The sequence below is a fragment of the Erpetoichthys calabaricus genome, chromosome 5 (genome assembly GCF_900747795.2).
Source record: "Erpetoichthys calabaricus chromosome 5, fErpCal1.3, whole genome shotgun sequence".
NCBI lineage: Eukaryota > Metazoa > Chordata > Cladistia > Polypteriformes > Polypteridae > Erpetoichthys > Erpetoichthys calabaricus.
The window spans coordinates 47,452,706-47,463,882 of NC_041398.2; the positions used below are offsets into that span (position 1 = coordinate 47,452,706).

The 11,177-nt window shown below is 35.4% G+C and overlaps 2 long non-coding RNA genes across 3 annotated transcripts; both read left to right on the forward strand.

The window, feature by feature from the left end:
• The first annotated feature begins 250 nt into the window (after positions 1 to 250).
• Positions 251 to 3,492, forward strand: LOC127527957 (uncharacterized). Of its 2 annotated transcripts, XR_007935149.1 has the most exons (3): positions 251 to 2,121; positions 2,543 to 2,702; positions 3,230 to 3,492. It is a non-coding gene; the product is annotated as an uncharacterized LOC127527957 (long non-coding RNA). The 2 variants fall into 2 exon arrangements; XR_007935150.1 differs by lacking the exon at positions 2,543 to 2,702.
• Positions 3,493 to 8,133: 4,641 nt separating this feature from the next.
• On the forward strand, positions 8,134 to 10,962 carry LOC114665987 (uncharacterized). The gene is made up of 3 exons (XR_003718496.2): positions 8,134 to 8,450; positions 9,445 to 9,537; positions 10,326 to 10,962. It is a non-coding gene; the product is annotated as an uncharacterized LOC114665987 (long non-coding RNA).
• The last annotated feature ends 215 nt before the right edge of the window (positions 10,963 to 11,177 follow it).

Below are 11,177 nucleotides of genomic sequence, written 5' to 3' on the forward strand. Positions count from 1 at the left end.
ATAATCTCTCGCTGTCCACGCTGTAGTACATGGGGCTGACAGGAACTTGCGTCCTACTTACTTTGGCAATGGTAGGAAACCGACTCCAGTTGATATTTCAGTAGATTTTCATTCCTCGGGATTGGTGCTTCAGAAAGAAATCCCTGCACCTGCCGAGTATCATGCATACATATACAGTACAGCATTATATTCTGTGTCATCTTTCATATATAAAAGATAGATCTGCATTTTGGCTTTTACCAGGGCTGTCAGATTAAGATTAGAATCCTTACAATAAAAACAAGTACTGTATATGCCATTTGAATTGAATGCATGTCTGTATTGTATTTGCTGTTTTTTGAAATATTTTATTACTAATATTTTTGCTTTACTGTACTGTAGAATGATCATGATCTGCTTTCAAGTTGCTCATTATTGCTTAATAGAATCGGGTGAAAACAATGGCTTACATGAATGTGATTGGCTCTCCCACAAAAAGCAACACAAAGAGAAATAAGACACCCACCGCACTGGCACTTTCTAACGACAATGTTCAAAAGAAAAACAAACAAAATTGTCAGCAATTGCTCAAACAAAGTAAATGCAGTCGTTTTTTTCTTTTTTTCCTAGAGGCCAAAGGACCTTATATCCCTGTGTCTATTTTTTATAGTAAATAAACTGAAGCATTGTGACCCTTTACGTGTTTTACAAATGAAACAAGTGTATTAAATGTTACCTTGTGATGGTCTTTTAAGTATTTTAATAATACTTCTTTGCATTCATATAGCGCTTTTCTCACTACAAAAAGCGCTCACCAATTGCAGGTTAAGGGCCTCGCTCAAGGGCCCAACAGAGCAGAGTCCCTATTGGCATTTACAGGATTCGAACCGGCAACCTTCTGATATAATTTTTTCGTCTTCATTAGGAGAATACAACAATGATACTCTCGTGTCAATTAAACCAATTTAACGTGTATATGTCAAACAACATATTTCCACATCCGCCACAGTAAGAACAGGAGTAGTAGTCAATATTTTAACAACTTTCTCTCAGTAAAAACACCAGGGGTTCGGGTCGTTGATCCTCCACTTGTGAAAGGGTTTTTTTTGAATTCCTCTATTTAACAATATTTTCAGCTTGGACGGATGGCGAGCAAATCGAGCTGTCGAGGGAAGGTTGGGCCGTCGTAATCGGGCAGGGGGCACACGTCCCTAATTATATTGTGTATGTAAAGAGTTTCACTGTAAAACGTAATAAGCATCATATTTGTGTGTTTGGAGACACTGGTGCCGTACTGAATTTGTATTGTACAAAAACAAACTACTGTGCAGCATGCCTAAATGTGTCTTTCCGTTTCTGATCGCTATACGGCACTACCAATTTGAGACAATTCGCTATAAACAGTTTCAGCCAATCAGCGCCTTCTAAACATGCAGAATGACAGTGTGAACCTTTATTGTAGCGGCGCAGCATCTTCGTTTCAGTCAGTCATTGTCCAGTTAGACTATTAGATTATTTACTGTTAAGTGCTGCTTGAGGTACTGTTTAAAGTACAACAGGTAGCCTACGTAGTTCTTAAATTGGTACTGAAATGCACACACAAGTCTCCTAAATTATTTATTGAAATGCCTACATTTACAGTGTCCGTTTTAGGAAGTCGTAGTTTTTACTTTTTCCCGTTATTAGGAATTATAATTTCTCAGTGTCACATATTATTTGTTACTACTCGCGAGTCCCGTATCATTGAGTTTCTGTTCAAATATTCTGTATAAGAAAACCTTTTAAAAGGAGCGTTAATTGAACTGACTATAGCAGACTTGTCATCTTCTTAAAATGACTTTATTGATTTGATATTGACAATTAATCATAAGGTCAAAAACTAAGGAGGATATGAGTTTGCATGGACTGTGCTGTTTCTTTTTTTTCGTGACGTCGCGAGAGAGGAGAAGGGTCCGGCTGCAGGTCGCAGACTTGGCCTTCCAAGCCCCCGGCCTTCCACGCCTCCTGCCTTCCACAGTCCGCCCCACAACTGCCTATAGTCTGTAGAAAGAGAAGAAGAGCTGCTGTACAGTTTTTCCAATTCGAAAAAGAAAAGGAGCTGAAAACGTTTTCCCACACGGAACAATGGCACAACAGAACCAGGTATGGACTCACAGAATAAAAAGCTCAGTATATTTAAAGAAACTTTAGATCCATTAAACAAAACTAATGAGATGTACGATTATATACAGTATAGCGAATCCAAGTGTTCTCTGTTTATCGTCATTACTGACATATCCTATTTTTAAGCATATCGTTTTAATTATTTTTTACCTCTTGTATTGTTTCTTTTTAATATTTGCCGTATTATTTCATCTATATTAACTTTTTCACTTATTTATGAGATGCTATGTAGAGAATCTGCAATGTTAGTGTACAATATGAAAGGTATTTATGTTTATCGTCGTCATTAACGTATGTTAAATATCTTATCATAACTTAGTTAAGTTAGCTATTTATAAAAGCACGTTAGCGCTTTCTGCCAAATTAGTATTACATATTATTTTTTTCTTGATTTCCACAGTCACATTTCACCATAAAGGCAGAGAATATAAAAACAACTTTGATAACATTGATTAAATATCCAAATGAATCCAAGTGCCCTCTTTGTAAAAAGCACAGAGACTACAGTATCCTGCTACGTCACCTTCAGAGTCATGAAGGCCACATTGTCAAGTATGCAGGTAGTATATGTGCAGGGTATGCTAAGAGTGTGTGCTTGCAAACAATACTGACGTTTAGATTTCTGAACTGGAACTTTTTTTAAATACAGGTTAAAAAGCTGAGCATTTTCCGTTGTTTGGCAGGTTTTACTATTTACAGATGTAACACAGGGTGTGTCCCAAGTGGCCAATTCCATTGTTGTTTTTGTTTAAAAGTCATTGTCAACAGTTTATTGTATGCCAGTATTTAATATTTTTCTTTGTTTAAATTTTTTTACCCCTTGTATTAGGGCCTCCCTAGTGTGTGCTTGGTGTGTTGGTGTGTGCTTGGTGTGTGTGTGCCCTGCGGTGGGCTGGGATTGGCTCCAGCAGACCCCCGTGACCCTGTAGTTAGGATATATAGCGGGTTGGATAATGGATGGATGGATGTATTAGGGCTTTCCAATCCAAATGAATAGCCATGGCTGTGGAATTTCCATGTTGATGGTATGACCATTTCATATTGTAACTATCATTTTTTGTATGTCTGTATTTAATGTTGTGTCCAGGTTTCCAAAGGACCATTTTGTGGTGTCTCTGTATTTCATCCTCGAGGCCCCCTTCAATTTTAATGAGTTGTGTCTCAACTTTAGTCCTCTCTTCTTTCATTGTAGTATTTGTAGAGGGAGGATTATATCTGGTTGCTGGTTCCCATTTTTGTCACCTTCTACAATTTGTGTTAGATATTTGTGTTATGTTTAACTTATTTTATTATATTTGTTTTTTTTTTAATTTCAACATACTGTCCATAGTGGTTTTGAAGTTCCAGAAACGCCTACCTTTCAAAATCCAGATCATTTAAATGTATGTTTATAATGGTTTGCATAAATATTTTTGTAACATTAAACTCCTTTTAAGAACGTGACTCTGCTCAGTCCTCTTTAGAATGACATGCTGGCTTTGTGGAAGAGCTGGTGTAGAATGTTACTTGAGAACTCCAGCACCAAGGGGTAAATGAAATTTAAATTTCCTTTAATAACTCTAATTTAGTTCTGCAGCAATATGGCAAATATACTTAGCCATATTGTAAATCAAAGACAAATAGTCCAAATGTTTACCATTATAAACTTAGTGCTTCTTTTTGAAATCACTGAAGTAACTGCTCACATCAAACTGAGCGAGCAAACGCCCTTCTAAATGAAGGCCAAGAACCAAACAAAAAATTAGAAGGTACAGAAACAATGGACAGCCAGGACAGGGTCATTTTTTGTGCTTATTCTTTTGGTTCTTTTTTTAACATTTCCTTAGGTAAATATTATTTTCTATGTTTTTAGGTTTAGACTGTATTGAGCCATTAATGAGAAGACAGAGTAAAGACTTGGCACTACATCTGAAATGAACAAATGTCTTGCTATTCTGTTCCATAGCACTGCATTCTGCAGATTTCAGATTTTTTCTTTCAGAAGAAACGTCAGCGTCCCTTCTCCAACATCCAGCACAGGGCACTGATGAGCAGGTACAGACACATCATTTTATAAACTTCCATAAGAAAGATAAATTACATTTTGTTGATGTTGGCTTACAATGCCTGTGGTATAGTGAATAAAATGTATAAAAAGACTTAATGCTTGTCTCAGATGCCGACTGTTAATCGTTAAGCAGTAGGAGTCAAAGCCCAAAAGACTAAAAACCTGTTTTATATCTTCTGACAAACTGTAGTACTAGTACAACTCTTAAAGGCCTTAAAACATTTGAAATGCATTGTGTGCTGTATTAATAATAGTGTATTGTAAGAAACATTGAAGACTTGTAGAATCTGTGATCAAAAGCAGCAATGTTAATAATGTATAATAAATTAAATTTACTGTACATTATTTTTTTTACTTTCCTTACATTCCTTGTAAATGTGGAGGAAAAGGCTATGAGCTTTATGATGACCATTTAAAGAATTTTCTTTCTTTCTTTTTTAATATAATGTATTACAGCAGCATGGAATCCTTCAGCATTTCACCGAGGCACAGAAGTGGTGTGCTGAGAACATTTCTGTGTTCAGAGGGCGAATCTCACTCCCTGCATTACTGTCAATGGACAAAGACGACACTGAGGAGGCCCTTCAGAAATTTGATTTGCTATCTGAATTTCCAGAAGAAGAGGAGAGGGAATATGTCTTTAGACATTTTTTTTTCACATATGGAAGACATGCATCTGTTTTTAGATTAATGTGAGAGGAAAAAGGAAAATGACTGAGTTTTGTGAGAAAATGTAACAAACATACATGTCCCTCATTGTTCAGTTACAACCTACAATTCTTGTTCTATATTTTATATATTCTTTAACTTTTTTGTAATAAATGTTGCAAACCAACTTCATCTTTACAGTCCATTGTCTTAGTGTTATGTATTAAAATAATGTTTTATAAAGCAGGGCAAGGCAATATTTATTTATAAACCACATTTACAACAGCAGCCAGAACTGAACCAAAGTGCTGTACAAGAAAGAGTAAAAGGAGCAGTTCAAATATACTGTATGTAAACATCACAAAACTGCAAGAATAACTAGCCATTACATAAAAGATAAACTTATATATACATATTTATAATCCTGAATGTACGTGAGCCAACATATACAAACAATGTCAACCTCTTGCAGGGTCAAATGGCAGCAAGAACAAATAAGACTTTAATGATGACTTAAAAATGGCCTGTGATGGAGCAGACCTAATATAATAAGGAGAGCCATTCCAGAGAAAAGGAGCAGCCACCACAAACACCCGATTCCTCCTTTGCTTCAGCCTCGACCTCGGCACAACTAAGAGCATCGGGCTAGTAGACCACAGGGATCTTGTTGGCACATACAAGTGAAGAGGTTCCAAGAGGCAAGATGGGGCTGATCCACTCAAACATTTGAAAACAAGAAATAGAATTTTAAAATCAATTCTGAAATAGACCAGAAGCCAGTGAAGTGAGGTCAGTATTGGTGAAATATGGCCACACTTACGAGAGCCTTCAATAAGTGAACAGCAAAGTTGTGGAATAGTTGTAGGCGTCGTAACAGGGCCTGACCAATACCTACATACAAAGAAATGCAATAGTCCAAATGAGATGCTGTAAAAGCTTGGATGGCCTTTTCAAGATCAAAGAAAGAAAGAAAAGCCTTTACCTTAAAGTCTCAGCTGGAAAAAGCTTCATTTAACTTCACAATTTATCTGTCTGTCGAGTTTGAATGAGCTGTCACAGATCACACCTGGGCTAACTGAAGCTTTATGATACGTATATGGAAAGGGGTCCAAGAGCAATATCAGAGACACTCAAACTTTCTTAACTCTTGGACACCATGATCACAGTTTTATTATCATTTAGTTTAAGAAGATGCATTGCCATCCAGGTTTTAATATCATTCAAGCACACATGGAGGGTCTGTATTTTCTTGCTTTGATTTTAGTGGCAAATATATTTAAGTGTCATCAGTATAGAGAAGCCATACTTGTTAACAGTGGAGCCTAAAGGTAACATGCCTATCAAAAAGTTAGCTGGTCCAAGGATGGAGCCCCACAAGTAAGGGGAGCTACAGAGGGTGAGAACTCACGCAAATGAATAGAAACATTCCTATTTCTTAGATAAGATTTAAACCATTTCAGGGCATTACCTTGGATGACTATACTGTTCAAAGCAGGATATAAGAATCATAAGATCCACAGCATCAAAAGCTGAAGTAAGATCTAGCAGTACAAGAATGGCAGAATCTACAGGATTAGTAATTGGGAAGAGGTCACTGTTAACCTTTAACAAGGATGTTTCAGTGCTGCAGGAACATCTGTATCTGGATTGGAATTTTTCCAGAATACTATTTTCATCTAGAAATGTTTGAGTTAGGACAACTTTTTCAAAGACTTTAGATAAAAAAGGCAGTTTAGAAATTGGCCTGAAATTTGACACATTAGAGGGTGCTTATTTTGTTTTTTATAATACGTTTCTGCACCACAGCGTGTTTCAAGGCAGCAGGAACACAACCAGAAATCAAGCTAGCATTTATTAAGGTAACGATGACACACGCAGGCACAAAGTGGTCAAAGACAGCTGAACACACTATAGAAAGAATCATGAGCAGGCAGTGAGACCGATGACCTAATAACGATAATCTTATTTACAAAAAAGTAAATCTCCGTTTGGAGATTAAGTTGGGGTATGCAACAAATGACAAATTCCTAATACAAGAAATGGTATATGGCGATTAAATGATTTAAAATCACTAAAAAATTGATTTGTAATTATTGTATCGACCCAAACACAACATTTTTAAAGTTAAGTTTAAAATCTGTTAGTTCAGTTCCAAAAAAAATAAAAACGACGGTTTATGGAAGTGCAACTTTCAATAATGCAAATGTTTGCATTTCTTTAGAAAAACAAACGATATAATATCTATTAAGCAATTTGAGAGATTCGCTTCACTTTTTTTGATAAGTACATATTTATAAGTTAGGGTCCCAGGCAGAACAATTATGCATTAAAATTAAAAAACCAGGTAAACGTTTGAAAGTTTAATAATTCCACTTGAAATTTATCAACATTATAGCAGCAGCGTTGAACAAAATTAAGAAAACACAAGTCAAGACAGACAATGGAAATGAAAGTATGAACTCTATTAGTAAGCTGGATCATTTAAAATTTTTTTAAATATAAACAATTTTAAAAGTTTCTTTTGAACTCGAAAGTTTAGACCTTCATTTTCATGCCTGCTGATTGCTTTGTTGTGTTACTGATCATCATTTATTTTGTAACATAATAAATTAATGTCATTAACGGAATTTTCCTTTATTGAACGAGGTTCCAGAAATAATGTCAGACATGCCGTTTAGTACAAAAGTACCATAAAAATAATTTCAAATATTTTGAATGATAGAATTCACTATAATAGCAGTTAGAGTATCCACATTCATATTTAGTATGGGGTTTCCTTAATCTAAAAATATGTTATGCCCTCTTTCTTTTAACTATCGAATCCTGACTCATAAATTATAAAACTGTTTTTTGTTTCTTAAAGTAAACACGACAGTAATACCATAAAGAGAAACTCGGATTCTTGCCTCGTGATTGCAGGAAGTCATATTAATATCGTCTTTTAGGGTTACATGGTAAATCAACGTTACTAGTTTTTCAACGAAAGCGATGTGACAGAGGACGGACGCGAATGCTGGGGGCGTGGCGTGGAAGGCAGGAGGCGTGGAAGGCCGGGGGCGTGGAAGGCCGTGTCTGCGACCTGCAGCCGGATACAATTGGAGAGAGAGTGCGTCAAGTTAACAATGCATTCTGTCCTAAATGACAGCGCATACGCTTTTTGATATTTCCTAAAGGCCAATGTGTCTCAGTTTGCTCATTAATATATTTTGACAGTGTATTTTAGTGAGAATGATTATAAACATATTACCCATGTTCATTTCCCACACTGTAAAAAGCAATTCAAGGGACCTCTAACCACCACTTAATCAAGTGCATTCTATTAGGTTAAAAATTCAACTTCAATGATTTTATTAAACATTTTAATTTGAAAACATTATTTAATGTGTTGACGTGAAAGAATTATATTAGTACATATTTTAGCTTAGACTTGTAAGTAATCTAAACTCAAATTCCTTTTTTCATTTATTGAAAAACAAAATTCAAGTTCATCTAACCTAATCTAACGTTATGTCTACTTAATTTCTCTGTTTCATGAGTGGGCACGAAACTCCTCCCACTTAACATGCTGTGAGAAGATCGTAACGCCATATTGCAAGTGAAACAAACAGCTACGGTGAGTGATAGAGCAGCTATTTTAATTGCTGTCAAAGGTGAATAGTACTTAATTTCTCCTTCAATAATCCTGCATTTTTATTTGCGCAATGCTGATAGGACTAGTAAAGTTACTTTCCGTCTGTAGAGGTTAAGCTACGGATTCAGGCAGGCTAACGTGATGGCTGTCTAACATTAGGCAGATGAACAGGTTAAAGCTAAGTGACTGAGGAGCAATTTCAAGATAATAATTATTTACATTGCTCTAACATATAATTTACTTATTTTGCATAACCGGTTGAATAGCTCTAGTGAAATTTAGTGTCGTCCATCTTACCATATTTTCTCAACATTACTTTTTTTTGTTCGAGCCGCTAATGATTTCTCACGTGCGTTTCAATGTTGGTTAAGGATTTTAGATGCAATATTGCCTTACTGCATGTAAGCCTGATGCCATTTTGAGAAGATACTTCATTAATTGTAATAATCTTTCTTTGACTCTAAACTTAACAACTGGAAAATAAGTAGAGTATACTCCGAAGCAGTACAGCCATTTTTCTTAAAATTGCTGTTTGTTATTTTCATTTTTGTGCCTTTTTTGCAATTATTCAAAGTAGCCATTTTAATCAGGATGTATGTTAAACTCACCACCATCATCATATGTGTGTGCTTTGCCTCAACTGGATTGTAAAATGTTCCTTTGCTTATAAAATCTGCAGGGGGGATGGAATCAGTGCAATATTATAAATTTTGTCCAAGTTTGTCTTGGTCTTAAAGGTTGAATTGCATAGAGCTCTTTCTGTCTGACCATTGACTGTTTTGACCAAATTAATGGATGTAGTCTCATCTAGAGGAGGAACTTCAGGATTGAGGATAAGGCACATTAAGAATCGGCTTCTAGAGGTGTGACAACTAATCAGACTTGTCTTTGAAATTAAGCTTGCTGACTTGTCACCCTTTTGGATTAGTCATATTGGAATTTAATTTTATTCTTTTTTCTCTTTTTACTCAATTAGAACAATACAGTTGAAGTACGGAGAGAGGTGGCCATTCGTTGCCTGGTTGTCTACCTTGGAGAAAAGGAACAGGACCTCTTCAAGGAGTTTAATGTAAGTAATTTATCACCGTGGAATCTACACTTTAATATTCCAGACAAAAACCTGCTATAGATGGCTGTAATTGTTACTGAAAACCTGTTTCACTTATAAAGTGGTTATTTTTTAATTTTTTGTTGTTTTGATACCTTTCACTGTGATATGCCTAAAGTAAGACATGACATTTTAAAAAAGGAAATTTTTCTCTGTAGACCTCAACCAAAGAATTGAAAGTTGAAAGTAAGTTCTACTGTGGCACAATTTGACATCACAAATAGTTGAAACATTCTCACTTTCCTAAAGAATGACACATTATAATGCTAGAGGATAACACAATATATGCAAGAAGGCTTCTTTAAATAATAGAAATAACCACAACAGCATTTTGCTAAATCCTGGCAATGGATCTGATCCATTTGTAAATGAGAAAAAAAATTATGAGTGTATTGACTTAATGCTTAGTCCAAACATATTCAGGTTTCTGATTAGGCTGCCAAACACCATCTTTTCTTTTTGGTGGATTAATACCTGACAAACTTTGCCACTATGAAGATTCTAGTAAGCTTTCGTGCTCTTGTAATACTTCATATTGGCACTTTTGACCCCAACAAACAAAAAAAGTGAGTTAAATTTGTCTCCATAGCTACTGTGTGATGGCAATGCTACTCACTGCTCATGTTGAGCCAGTTCATTTAATTAGATGTGTATGGTGGTGTGTTGGAATGGTTAAAATAACGTCATCAGTATTAACACAATTCTGTTTTACTAAACTTCTTAATATACTTTTGCATTTGTTCTGCCAGAGTATTGAAGAATTTGAAGCAAACCTTGACAGGCAAGTATTGAAGATTGCCATCATTAAAGACCAGAATCCAAACACTGGAACCATCCTGATCGAGGGAGCCAAAATCCTGGATGGTATTGATGTCCCAAGGTGCTGTGCTTTGCTCATGGGTTTAATATACGCTCTGAATCTGAGCTATCCCAAGGATCTAAAATGTACATACGAAGTATTTCAGAAACTGTTCCTTGAACTTGATGGACTAAAAACCAGTGGGAAAGTAATGAATCTCAAGTACAGCATTTTCTAAGAACACTTTTCTTTCAAACCACTGCCATTTTTTTTTTTTAAACCCATGTTATTATTTAATCCATAAACCGCTGTTTCAATTTTAAACATTCTCAGGTTTTGTTTTAAATTTTTGTTGACTATGTGCTGTTGAAAACATGTTCATTATGGTTTTGTAATACTGTGTTCAAAGAATGTTGCTCTTTTGTCCAAGAATGTTCTTAGGTCAGAGTAGGTGCTGTTGTGTGTTCATACCTCATGATCTTTGTAAGCACTTGGTATTTTCATAGTGAGGTTGCTATATTTTTCAAAATGTTTTTGCATCCTGCAATGGAAGTCAGGTGTGACAAATTTGACAGTTGAATATTACATTGAGGCCTATATTTTTGCTGCTATAGTATGGCTATTTGTTGAAAAATATAAAAATGCAACATTATATTTCCAATAAAGTAAATTTTGCAACATTTTCATTCTTTAAGTGGCTGTAGTTTTAATAATTTAATAAATAATTAAACTTGATAAAGGTGAAAATTATAGGCTGAAAACACTAATTACACCAACTTCACTTTTTACACCATCACAACTT